Source organism: Lithobates pipiens, unplaced genomic scaffold (assembly GCF_037356315.1).
Source record: "Lithobates pipiens isolate NorthernLeopardFrog02 unplaced genomic scaffold, aLitPip1_a1.2 Scaffold_18, whole genome shotgun sequence".
NCBI lineage: Eukaryota > Metazoa > Chordata > Amphibia > Anura > Ranidae > Lithobates > Lithobates pipiens.
This window is the reverse complement of record NW_027507758.1, coordinates 239,110,876-239,123,678: the sequence shown is the minus strand read 5'-3', so window position 1 is coordinate 239,123,678 and position 12,803 is coordinate 239,110,876.

Sequence of the window (12,803 nt, the reverse complement as noted above, 5' to 3'; positions counted from 1 at the left end):
TAAAAATGCTATAAAACTATCCCTATTTTGTAAACGCTATAACTTTTGCGCAAACCAATCAATAATCGCTTATTGCGATTTTTTTTACCAAAAATATGTAGAAGAATACGTATCGGCCTAAACTGAGGGAAAAAAATGTTTTTTTATATATTTTTGGGGGATATTTATTATTACGAAAAGTAAAAAATAATGCGTTTTTTTCAAAATTATCGCTCTATTTTTGTTTATAGCGCAAAAAATAAAAACCGCAGGGGTGATCAAATACCACCAAAAGAAAGCTCTATTTGTGGGAAAAAAAGGACGTTAATTTTGTTTGGGAGCCACGTCGCACGACCGCGCAATTGTCAGTTAAAGCGACGCAGTGCCGAATCGCAAAAAGTGGTCTGGTCTTTGACCAGCAAATTGGTCCGGTCTGAAAGTGGTTAAACACCCCTGTTAAACAGGGGCAGAAAAATTGTGCTGATGGCATCAACCAGAACCAGAAATGTTCTTCCAACATATCAGCGGAGGAGGAAGAGGATAACAATCAACATAACAGGACAGTCACTCAGCATCAGCATAGGCAGTCTTTAAGGGATGTGATATTTCAAAAATAATTATTCTGTTACATCAGCTTCAGGTGCTTGGTAGCTGTGAGTGATCCAAGACTGATTCATCTTGATGAAGGTCAGTCGATCAACTGATTCGGTGGACAGGCGCACCCTGTGATCGGTAACAAAGCCACCAGCAGCACTGAAGATGCGTTCCGAAAGAACGCTGGATGCAGGACAGGCCAGTAGCTCAATTGCATACTGTGCAAGCTCTGGCCAGTGATCCATCCTCAAGACCCAGTAAGCCAGAGGATTTTCGGTGGGAAAGGTGTCCAAGTCTGACCTTGCCCCTAGGTATTCCTGCACCATGTAAATCAGACGCTGGCGATGGGTGCTGGAACCGATCATACCTTGGGGCTGCGGACTAAAAAATTGTCTGAAAGCACCAGTCAGACGGCCAACTTCTCCACCGCTCCTTCTGACCGATGCCTCAGCAACACGTTGTCCAGGACCAGGAGTTTGTAACCTCCCAGTCTCTGGGAACGCGTTGCACAGACCTTTCTGCAAGGCCTCCCGGAGATGTCTCATCCTCTGCTCCCTCTGCGATGGCAAGATAAGGTCGGCAACCTTACCCTTGTACCGTGGATCAAGGAGAGTGGCCAGCCAGTAATGGTCCCTCTCCTTGATCCGAAGAATACGAGGATCCTTCCGCAGGCTTTGCAGGATCAGGGAGGCCATGCAGCGTAGGTTAGCTGAGGCATTCGGTCCGGAGTCCTCTGGGTCACTAAGGACAACATGATCCGCAGCTACCTCCTCCCAGCCACGTACAAGTCCACGTGTTTCTTGGGACTGTAAATCATCCCTACAAGACTGCTGCTGCTGCTGCTGCTGCTGATGCTGAGTGCCAGCCTCCACCTCCATGCTGACACAATCATCCTCCTCCTCCTCTTCCTCCTCCTCATCCTCTTCCTGTGTGATGGGTGGCACAGCAGGAACACTGTCTGGATAAAGGGGGCCTTGAGAGGCAAGGAAGTCCTCCTCTTCCTGCCTCTGTTCTGCCTCAAGTGCCCTGTCCATTATTCCATGCAGCGTATGCTCCAAGAGGTAGACAAGAGGTACAGTGTCACTGATGCATGCACTGTCACTGCTCACCATCCTTGTGGCCTCCTCAAACGGTGACAGGACAGTGCATGCATCCCTGATCATGCCCCACTGGCGTGGTGAGAAAAAACCGAGCTCCCCTGACCCTGTCCTGGTGCCGTAGTCGCACAGGTACTCATTGATGGCCCTCTGCTGCGTGTGCAGCCGCTGCAGCATGGCCAACGTTGAGTTCCACCTGGTGGGCATGTCACATATAAGGCGGTTCTTGGGCAGGTTCAACTCCTTTTGGAGCTCAGCCAGCCGAGCACAGGCATTAAATGATCGGCGGAAATGCACACAGACTTTCCTGGCCTGCTTCAGGACATCCTGTAAGCCGGGGTACCTGCCCAAGAACCGCTGCACCACCAGGTTAAGGACGTGAGCTACACAGGGCACATGGGTCAGTTGTTCCTGTCGGAGGGCGGAGAGGAGGTTGGTGCCATTGTCACAAACCACCATTCCTGGCTTAAGCTGGCGTGGCATCAACCACCTCTCGGCCTGCCCCTGCAGAGCTGACAAAACATCCGCCCCAGTGTGGCTCCTGTCCCCCAAACAAACCAGCGCAAGCATGGCATGGCATCGTTTTGCCTGCGTACTTGCGTAGCCCCTGGAACGCCTACGAAGCACCGCTGGTTCTGAGGACAGAGCACTGGAAGAGGCCATGGAGGAAGAAGAAGAGGAGGGGGTGGAGGAGAGAGGTGTGTCACAACCAATAGTAGCATTTTGGAGGTGTGGTGGTGGAACAACCTCCAACACTACTGCACCTTGTCCTGCATCCTTCCCAGCTGCCAGAAGAGTGACCCAATGGGCCGTGAAAGACAGGTAACGTCCCTGTCCATGCCTGCTGGACCATGAGTCAGCGGTAATATGTACCTTACCGCTGACCGCCCTGTCCAGCGAGGCAAGGACATTGCCTTCCACATGCCGGTAGAGAGCTGGAATCGCCTTCCGTGAGAAAAAGTGGCGTTTGGGGACCTGCCACTGAGGAACCGCACATTGTACAAACTCACGGAAGGGGGCCGAGTCTACCAACTGAAAAGGCAGCAGTTGAAGTGCTAGCAATTTAGCCAAGCTAGCATTCAACCGCTGGGCATGTGGATGGCTGGGAGTGAACTTCTTTCGCCGGTCCAGCAGCTGGGGCAGGGACATTTGCCTGCTATAATCGGACGTGGGTGTACCGCTAGCAGAGTTCCCGGAAGCACTTGGCTGTGACACACCTAATTCTACACCTTCATTCCTCTCAGAGCAGGTTTCAGAGAGGACTGAAGGTCTAGTGGGGTTGGAGATGCCAGCTGATGAGGAGCAAGGAGAGGTCCGCTTTGTTCTTTGGTGTGGGTCTTTGAGGTACGCTTGCCAACGAGCTGCATGGCAGGTCAACATATGTCTGGTCAAGCATGTGGTGCCCAAGCGGCTGATGTTTTGGCCACGCGAGATACGCTTGAGACATATGTTGCAAATAGCAGCGGTGCGATCTAATGCACTCGTCTCAAAAAAGGCCCACACCAAAGAACTTTTAGAATAACGCGCAGAGGCAGCGCCCTGCACAGGCGGAGCTCTGCGGTGTGATTCAGTCGGTGTGCTGCCCCTGAGCTGCCCCCCGGAGGGCATCCTGCCTCATTGGACATGTGCCTCCTCCTCCTCCTCCTCCTCCTCTCTCCTTCCAGGCACCCACGTGGAGTCAGTGCCCTCATCATCCCCTCCCTCTTCATCGCTGTAGCAAACCTGGCAGTATGCTGCAGCTTGTGGAACATGACTGCCAGATTGCTGTCCTTGAGCATCCCCTCTCTCTGCGCTCACGCTACTGCCTTCCTCTAGCTGAGTGTCATCATCAGAGCCCACAAAACACTGGGCATCCTCCTGGAGCATGTACCCAACACTATGCTCAAAGAGTTCAGGAGACTCCTCAGGAGGACGTGGTGGGTCTAGGGAAGGAGTCACTGATGATGACATTGAGAGATGGGAAGACGATGCGTTGGCAGCTGCTTTGCTAGTACCCTGAGACTGGGTGAGAGAGGATGAGGAGGATGAAGTGGGCTTGGTCATCCACTCTACCAAGTCGTTGGCATGTTGCGGCTCAACATGTCCAGCTGCCGAAAAGAAGGACAAGCGTGTCCCATGGCCACGTGCTGATGACAATGCACCGCGTCCACGACCAGCACTGCTGTCTCTAGACACAGAGCCTGCTTTCCCTCTTTTATCGGCTCGCGCCTGTCTGCCTCTCCTTGCTGGCCTTCCAGACATGGTAATGGCCTGAAGGGAGTTGGGTAAAAAAGCAGTTGGGTAGTGTATATTGTGCTAGAGGCACACAACACCCACTAACTCCTGCAGATGCCTTTATTATAGAACACCAGAGATAAAGGGGTATATACAGATGTATACTGTGCTGTGCTGGAGGCACACACAACTTCCAATAACTCCTGCAGATGGCAAGTGGGCTCAAATAGAGAACAGCTATGTAGGTGGATATAGAGGTATGTACTGGGTACAGAGCACGCAGACAGCACGCACTAGCTCCTAACACTACTGACTGCAAGCTCTATTATAAAAGATAGATCACTACTCAACGTCTTTTGTCGACCATGACGAGGCCTGTTCTGAGTGGAACCTCTCCTGTTAAACCACTGTATGGTCCTGGCCACCGTACTGCAGCCTAGTTTTGGGGTCTTGGCAAACTTCTTTTAGCCTAGGCCCTCTTTATGTAGAGCAACAATTTTTTTTGCCATGAAGGTGCCATGTTGAACTTTTAGTGACCAGTATGAGAGAGTGAGAGTGATAACACCAAATTTAACATACCTGCTCCCTATTCACACCTGAGACCCTGTAACACTAATGAGTCACATGACACATGGGAGTTAAAATGGCTAATTGGGCTTAATTTGGACATTTTCGCTTAGGGGTGTTCTCACTTTTGTTGAGGGGACAGCAAATTTACACTGTTATACAAGCTGTACACTCACTACTTTACATTGTAGAAAAGTGTAATTTCTTTAGTGGACCCATTTTTGGAGATCCTGGTGTGCTAGTGACATTTTCTCTCTATGACTGTTCACGGTTCCAGCTGATGGTCGCTTCAGCACCCAAATTAAAAATACAGCCTTTTTTGCAGGAATGTGTGCATTGGAATATTGCATTGGAATTTCTTTAGTGTTGTCACATCAAAAGATATAATAAAATATTTACAAAAATGTGAGGGGTGTACTCACTTTTGTGAGACACTGTAAATACTGGAGATCGACATTGGGGAAGGGGGTCTGTTGGGTCGTGTGTGTATGTAAAGTGAGGTTCAGGATGTAAAAACTTTCTATCGTGCGAGTTGCCTCCAGTAGGTACCCAGTCCAGGTTCCAGGACATGGACTTTGACAATTCTGGATTCTTAATTCATGGATAGGCATGAGCTCGGTGTTCGACTCGAACGCATGTTCGACTCGAACATTGGCCGCTCGTCTGAACTTTGTGGACTGTTCGCACCAAATTCATGTGGCACGAACAGCCCACAATGCACTACGCCATCGCAGTGCATTGCTGGCTCATGATTGGCCAAGCATGCACTGTTACCCCGCATGCTTGGCCAATCACAGCGCTGGCAGTGAGGAGAGCCATAATTGGCCACAGGCAGGATGCCTGTGGCCAATTATAGCTCAGGGGGTTTAGTACACGCCCCACACTATATAAGGCTGTCAGCGTGGCGGCCTTGTGTAGTGTGTTCTGGCGTGCAGGGAAAGAGCTAGATAGGCAGGGACAGTGTGTTCTTTTCTCAGGCATCTTAAAGTTAAAGTGGTGTTGTGTGCCTCCAGCACAGTATACACCTGTATCTACCCTTTATTGCTGTTTTTCTCCAATTAAGGTATCTGCAGGAGTTCGTGGGTGTTGTGTGCCTCCAGCACAGTATACACCTGTATCTACCCTTTATTGCTGGTGTTCTCTAATAAAGGCATCTGCAGGAGTTAGTGGGTGTTGTGTGCCTCCAGCACAATATACACCTGTATCTACCCTGTATTGCTGGTGTTCTCTAATACAGGCATCTGCAGGAGTTAGTGGGTGTTGTGTACCTCCAGCACAGCACAGTATACACCTGTATCTACCTTTTTTTGCTGGTGTTCTCTAATACAGGCATCTTCAGAAGTTAAAGTGGATATTGTGTGCCTCCAGCATTATACACATGAAGATACCCCTTATTGCTGGTTTTGTCTGTTGCATATCTTGCATATTAGCCTTTAAAATTAGCACTTTTGATTTCAAACGTTCGAGTCCCATAGACTTTAATAGGGTTCTAAAGTGCATACAAATTTTAGGTCCATTCGAAGGTTCTGGTGCGAACCGAAATCGGGGGGGGGGGGGGTTCGGCTCATCCCTATTCATGGACTTAATGCTTATGATACTACTGGTTGGGGCAGGAACCTCAGAGGTGGCACAGACATCTCAATGTACTTAGGAACATGTGGATAAACTTGAGAGGCTGTTCTGTTGTGAATTGTGTAAAGGAAATTCTTTAAGTAAAGAAGAGTTCTGCCTGATTTGAAGTAATTTAGGGTCGTAAAGTGGTGCATGCAAAACATGACATTTCTTCAGTGTTGTCACGTGAAAACATATAATAAAATATTCACAAAACTGTTAGGAGTGTACTCACTTTTGTGAGATACAGCGGATAAAGGAGGGGCCATTGTGATCCTGGATAAGAAAACGTATTCACAAGAGATGATGAGAATTTTATCTGACACTAATACTTTTTCCCCCTTATCTATGGACCCCATGATAAAAAAATTTAAAAAAAGAATTAGAAAAAGAAACTCATAGAGAAAGGATTTGATACAGGGATCTTAAATAAAAGAGAGAGAGAGAGAGAGAGAATTTGGTACCTCTAGTCCCCGACTGCCAACGATATATTTATTGCCTAAAATTCATAAAACTTTGGTCAACCCCCTCTCAGGACGACCCATCATCAGTGGTATTGATTCCATAACCTCTCGCATTGGGAAGTATATTGATTATTACTTGCAACCATTGGTGATAATGGGTACCCCTTCTTTTCTCAAGGACACTAAACATTTTATTAATATATTGAACACCGTAGAGTGGAAACCAAAATATCTATTGGTAACTATGGATGTTGCATCTTTACACACAGTAATCTCACATAAACTGTGGTATGAGGCGGTATAACACTTCCTCTTTCGCAACTCCACCTTTTCAATCGCACAGAGCAATTTTATTTTAGAACTGCATGAATTTTCAATGTTACATAACTACTGTTGGCATGATGGGGCATACTATCTGCAAATTAAAGGAGTGGCTATTGGAGTAAAGTTTGCTCCAAACATGGCCAACCTTTTTCTGTTAAAGTGGGAAGAGAACATAGTTCTACATAACAGGTGATCGGAGCTAGTTATGTGGAAACGATTTATTGAGACATCCTCTTTATGGGATGGTGACCTTCAATCTGCTCATGATTTTTTGGCTTCTCTGAATAATAACAATAGGGGTATAGTCCTTAGCCATGAGGTGAGTCCCATAGAAATCCATTTTTTTTACTTAATAATCTCAATACAAGGAGGTAAAATTGACTCTTCAACTTTCTTTAAAAAAAAACTGACAGCAAATGATACATTCCTTTGGACTCCTGTCACGACCACTCATGGCTGATGGTGGTACGCAAAGGACAGTTTTTGCGTTTGAAACACAAATGAACGAATTTGGATGATTACTTTAAGGAGGCTTTAGTGTTAAGAACAAAGTTCATAGCTAAAGGGTATGATGATAAGGTTCTAGATTCCTTCATAGTGGAAGTCGGTAATAGGGATCATCGGGAGTTGTTAGGTGATAAGCCCCATCCAGGGGATAATGCCAATGACTTTGGTTTGGCTTTCTTTACAAAATATTTGAGCCAACATTGGGCAATCAAGAGGATTATCGAGAGGCACTGGCCAGTTATCAAGAATGATTGTGTTCTTGAGAGGTGCGTGGCGTCTGAGCCCGAAGATGGCAGCATAGCTTAAGAGCTCTGCCACACTCCTGGGGAATACGCATTTATCAGAGCCGAGAGACACCCTAACGGTCGCCTAACCGTGACCAGTCACCTAATCCGCAGGACCACCCAGCTGCACCAGCGACAGATGGCAAACCCAGAACGCACCACAATAACCTTCCAAATCACAAAATACTACCGTGGGGTGGCCATCGCGGAGTTACAGGACCTAATTTCCAATTGTAAGTGATTATAATTGATATTTGACGTTCACTGAAACCCTTATAATGAACAATGCCAGTTAAAATACTATCTATTAATGCACACGGCCTAAACCATCCGGCCAAGAGAGCATCTCTATGGAGAGAGGCAGATTCCTCCCACTGTGACATTTTATGTGTGCAAGAGACTCATTTCCACCAAGATGCCCCACCCAAATGTTCTCATAAAAACTTTCATCACAGAGTAGTTTTGGGGAGTTTTGGTAGCAGTCAAAGACTCTATATCATTTCAACTTCATTTATTATCGTCCCTTCGGGACGATATCTCATAATATTATGTGACATCAACACTATCAAATACAAGCTAGTGAACATTTATGTTCCCAACAAACACCAAATCAAATTCCTGAATAGAATGATGAAAAAAAAAAGGTTTATATACAATGTTTACTCTGAAACTTTACTGGCATTTTATTTAACCAGTTGTTGGAGAGGTCTGTTCTTTTGTATTTTTGTGCTTTCTTCTAAATAAAATTGTGTTAAAAAAAAAAAAAAAAAAGAATGATGAAAAAAATCTAGAAGATTCAACAAGGCCCACTCATAATGTGTGGAGACTTTAATATTACTCCAGACCCTCGATTGGATTCTACGTCAAATTCCTCTAAAAAGACACCTTCAATGGCATCCTTTCTAAATTCCCAGGAAATATATATAACGTATGGCGATGTACCCATGCTAACGAAAAGCACTTTACATTTTATTCTCATAGACACTGCACGTATATGAGGAAAGATCTGTTTCTGATGGACAAGTGGCTAATCCCGAAGGTACTTCACATCAAAATAAATAACATAACAGGGTCGGACCATGCGTCCATCCTACTAACTCTGAGAGACACATACCCCAACAATAATGCCTACGTATGGCGTGCCAAACCCCAGGCAATACAAAATCTATTGACTAAAAAAATCTTGGAAAGCCACCTGTCTGATTATTTCCAGATCAATTCCTCATCTACAGAAAACCCATTCATACTGTGGAATGCCTATAAGGCATACATTAGAGGAATATTTATACAACTAGGTATGAGGCTCAAGAAGCAGAGGCAGCAGAAACTTGATACCCTACCTTCAGAAATCAACACCCTAGAAAATCAAAACAACATTTTTTTTTTACCTCTTTAATTAGTACAAAACTTACTTCCTTAAGACATGACCTTAGAATAGAACTTCTCCAATCCTTTAAGCAAAAATAAAGGAGATTGCGAATGTCCTTTTATTCATCCAATAACAAAGCAGAGAAAGCACTGGCTCGCAGGCTGCAGGGTCAACGAATCAAAACTAAAATATCTCACCTCATTGATCCTAAATCCAAATAAAGAGTAATCGACCCTCAAAGCATCGCAGATGCATTTAGCGAATATTATGGAACACTCTATAACCTAAGCCAAGACAACAACACTGCACAACCCTCACATTCAGACATAAATAGAAATTTGACCGATAGAAAATTCATCAACAGAAATTATGAAGGTCATAGACACTCTTCCCAACAACAAATCTCCAGGACCAGATGGGCTTACGGGGGAGTACTATAAAAGTTTTAAACTAATTCTAGGTCTCTACCTACTCAGGGTGTTCGAGAACGCTGCTGCCTCTGCTTCCTTCCCTTCTGAGATGTTGGAGACGCTAATAGTCACTCTGCCTAAACCAAGCAAGACACCAGATATTCCCCAAAAGTTTAGGCCAATATCCCTACTAAACAATGACCTAAAAATGTATGCCAAACTAATAGCACTAAGACTGATGGATATCCTACCCACCATAATTGACCCGGATCAATCTGGGTTGACCAAAGGCAGACAAACATCTGATGCCACAAGACGACTGATAGATATAATCCATTGTGCTAAACAAAGTCAAACGCCTTCTCTGCTTCTAGCTTTGGATGCGGAGAAGGCATTCGACAGAGTGCATTGGATGTATCTTACAAAAACATTGGAAAAAATTGGCTTCAAAGGTCATCTGCTTTCAGCACTTCTGGCCCTTTACATGATAGCATGGGAACAGGATTTCAAACAATCCTTCTCAGATGACCAATGGCTCAATACTATACAGTGCACACACAATGCTACCAAATCTACCAATCTGTGGGAACTCTCCCATAAGGTCATACAGAGATGGTACCTGATGCCATACAGGATCGCCAAGTTTGACCCTTCTACATCTCCTCTATGCTGGAGAAACTATGCGAAGTCAGGTACTCTTTTTCATATACTATGGAGTTGTGGGAGACTGACCAAATTTTGGTCTGAGGTATTCACCATTCTCAAACAAGTGACAGGACTAAAGATCCAACACTCTTCCTCGCTAGGGCTCCTAAACGTGGGAATTGATAGAATTCCTTCCGCCCCACAGGAAACTCACCACCAACTTATTCCTAGCAGCCAAATTAGTGATTCTCAGACTCTGGAGATCCCAAGAATCCCCTAAAGTGATAGAATCGATACACACACTATCCACACATTTCACCTACGAAAGCATGCCAACACACATAGAAGAAAAATACACCAAATTTTTATCTCATTGGCAGCCATGGAAAAACTGGTACATAATCCATAACCAAATATGACTGAAAATGATTCCATTCAGCAATAAACAGGTTAGCTGTCCATATTTTCAACATTCCAGATTCTGAATACCTCCTCTTCTCTATAGTCTCTTTGTTGATCCATAGTTGACATAGTTACCATGTTTTCTTTTAGTTCGGAGCAATCAGCTCCTGGTGAATATTGACTAATAGAACTGTTTTGTTGAACCTATGTTACACTGCTGTACCAAAAAAACAGTCTAGTGAGAGATGCGCTCCTCCTCCGGTCACAGTAAGTTCCCAACGGTGTGACTAGTAGAGAGGCACGGGTCCTCCTGCACTGTATATGACATTTGATATTATGTCAATACTATATAGATGCATATCTCTGTTAGCTGTACGCAATTCCTTTTTTTTTTTTTATCTACTATTCAACTGTGTATCATATGATATTCACCTCTGTAAGTTGAAAATAGTGAATAAAAACTATTTGGAAAAAAAAAAAAATTATTGTGTTCTTGATCCTCTATTATCTGAGCGACCTTGTGTAATTTTTAGAGGTACATCTAACTTAAGGAACACAATAGCACCTAACATTCCTGTTCCCCTCACTAGACCCATCTTGTTTGGTGACTTGAAGGGCTATTATCTGTGTGGGAAATGCCAGGCCTTTAAAATTAACACTCATCAAGTTAGGAAGGTCACTGAATTCACCTCAATAGGTACCAGAGTCACCTACCATATAAAGTTGTTTATTACATGCGTGACAAAATGTGTCATCTGTCTTCCCTGTGGCCTAGAATATGTGGTACGCACTATCCGTTGCATATAAGACTGGGTGAACACATAACCAACATTCAAAAGGGTTTTGACAAGCACAATGTTTCAAAACACTATGACCTGAAACATAATTGGGACCCCAGAGGCACGACTTTTGTTGCCCTTGAAAAATATGTACCTCATTGGAGCGGGAGCAGAAGCATTTCTAGAGCCAGGGCTAATTGGATGTACAAATTGGACTCTCATGTGCCCAATGGCTTGAATGTGGAGTGGGCATTAACTGCCCCCTCCAATCTTTACCCTCGCTTTCTTTAATATATTTTTCATATATGGGTCCAATATTTTTAATATATATTATTATATATATATATATATATACACAGTATCTCACAAACGTGAGTACACCCCTAACATTTTTGTAAATATTTTATTATACGTTTTCATGTGACAACACTGAAGAAATGACACTTTGCTACAATGCAAAGTAGTGAGTGTACAGTTTGTACAATAGTATAAATTTGCTGACCCCTCAAAATAACTTCACACATGGCCATTAATGTCTAAACTGCTGGCAACAAAAGTGTGTACACCCCTAAGTGAAAATGTCCAAATTGAGCCCAATTAGCCATTTTTCCTCCCCGGTGTCATGTGGCTCGTTAATGTTACAAGGTCTCAGGTGTGAATGGGGAGGTGTGTAAATTTGGTGTTATCACTCTCTCATACTGGTCACTGGAAGTTCAACATGGCACCTCATAGCAAATAACTCTCTAACAACCTGAAAAAAAAGAATTTTTGCTTTACATAAAGATGACCTAGGCTATAAGACCTATGACCTAGGCTCAAGACCATATAGTGGTTCAACAGGACAGATTCCACTCATAACAGCCCTTGCCATGGTGGACCAAAGAAGTCGAGTGCACGTGCTCAGCGTCATATCCAGAGGTTGTCTTTGGGAAATAGAAGTACGAGTGCTGCCAGCATTGCTATAGAGATTGAAGGGCTGAGGGGTCAGCCTGTTAGTGTTCAGACCATACACCGCACACTGCATCAAATTGGTCTACATGGCTGTCGTTCCAGAAGGAAGCCTCTTCTAAAGATGATGCACAAGAAAGCCCACAAATAGTTTACTGAAGACAAGCAGACTAAGGACATGGATTACTGGAGCCATGTCCTGTGGTGTGATGAGACCAAGATAAATTTATTTGGTTCAGATGGTGTCAAGCGTGTGTGGCAGCAACCAGGTTAGGAGTACAAAGACAAGTGTGTCTTGCCTACAATCAAGCATAGTGGTGGGAGTGTCATGGTCTAGGGCTGTACGAGTGCTGCCGGCACTGGGGAGTTACAGTTCATTGAGGGAACCATGAATGCCAACATGTCCTGTGACATACTGAAGCAGAGCATGAGCCCCTCCCTTCGGAGACTGGGCCACAGGGCAATATTTCAACATGATAACAACCCCAAACACACCTCTAAGATGACTACTGCTTTCCTAAAGAAGCTGAGGGTAAAGGTAATGGACTGGACAAGCATCTCTCCGGACCTAAACTCTATTGAGCATCTTTGGGGCATCCTCAAATGGAA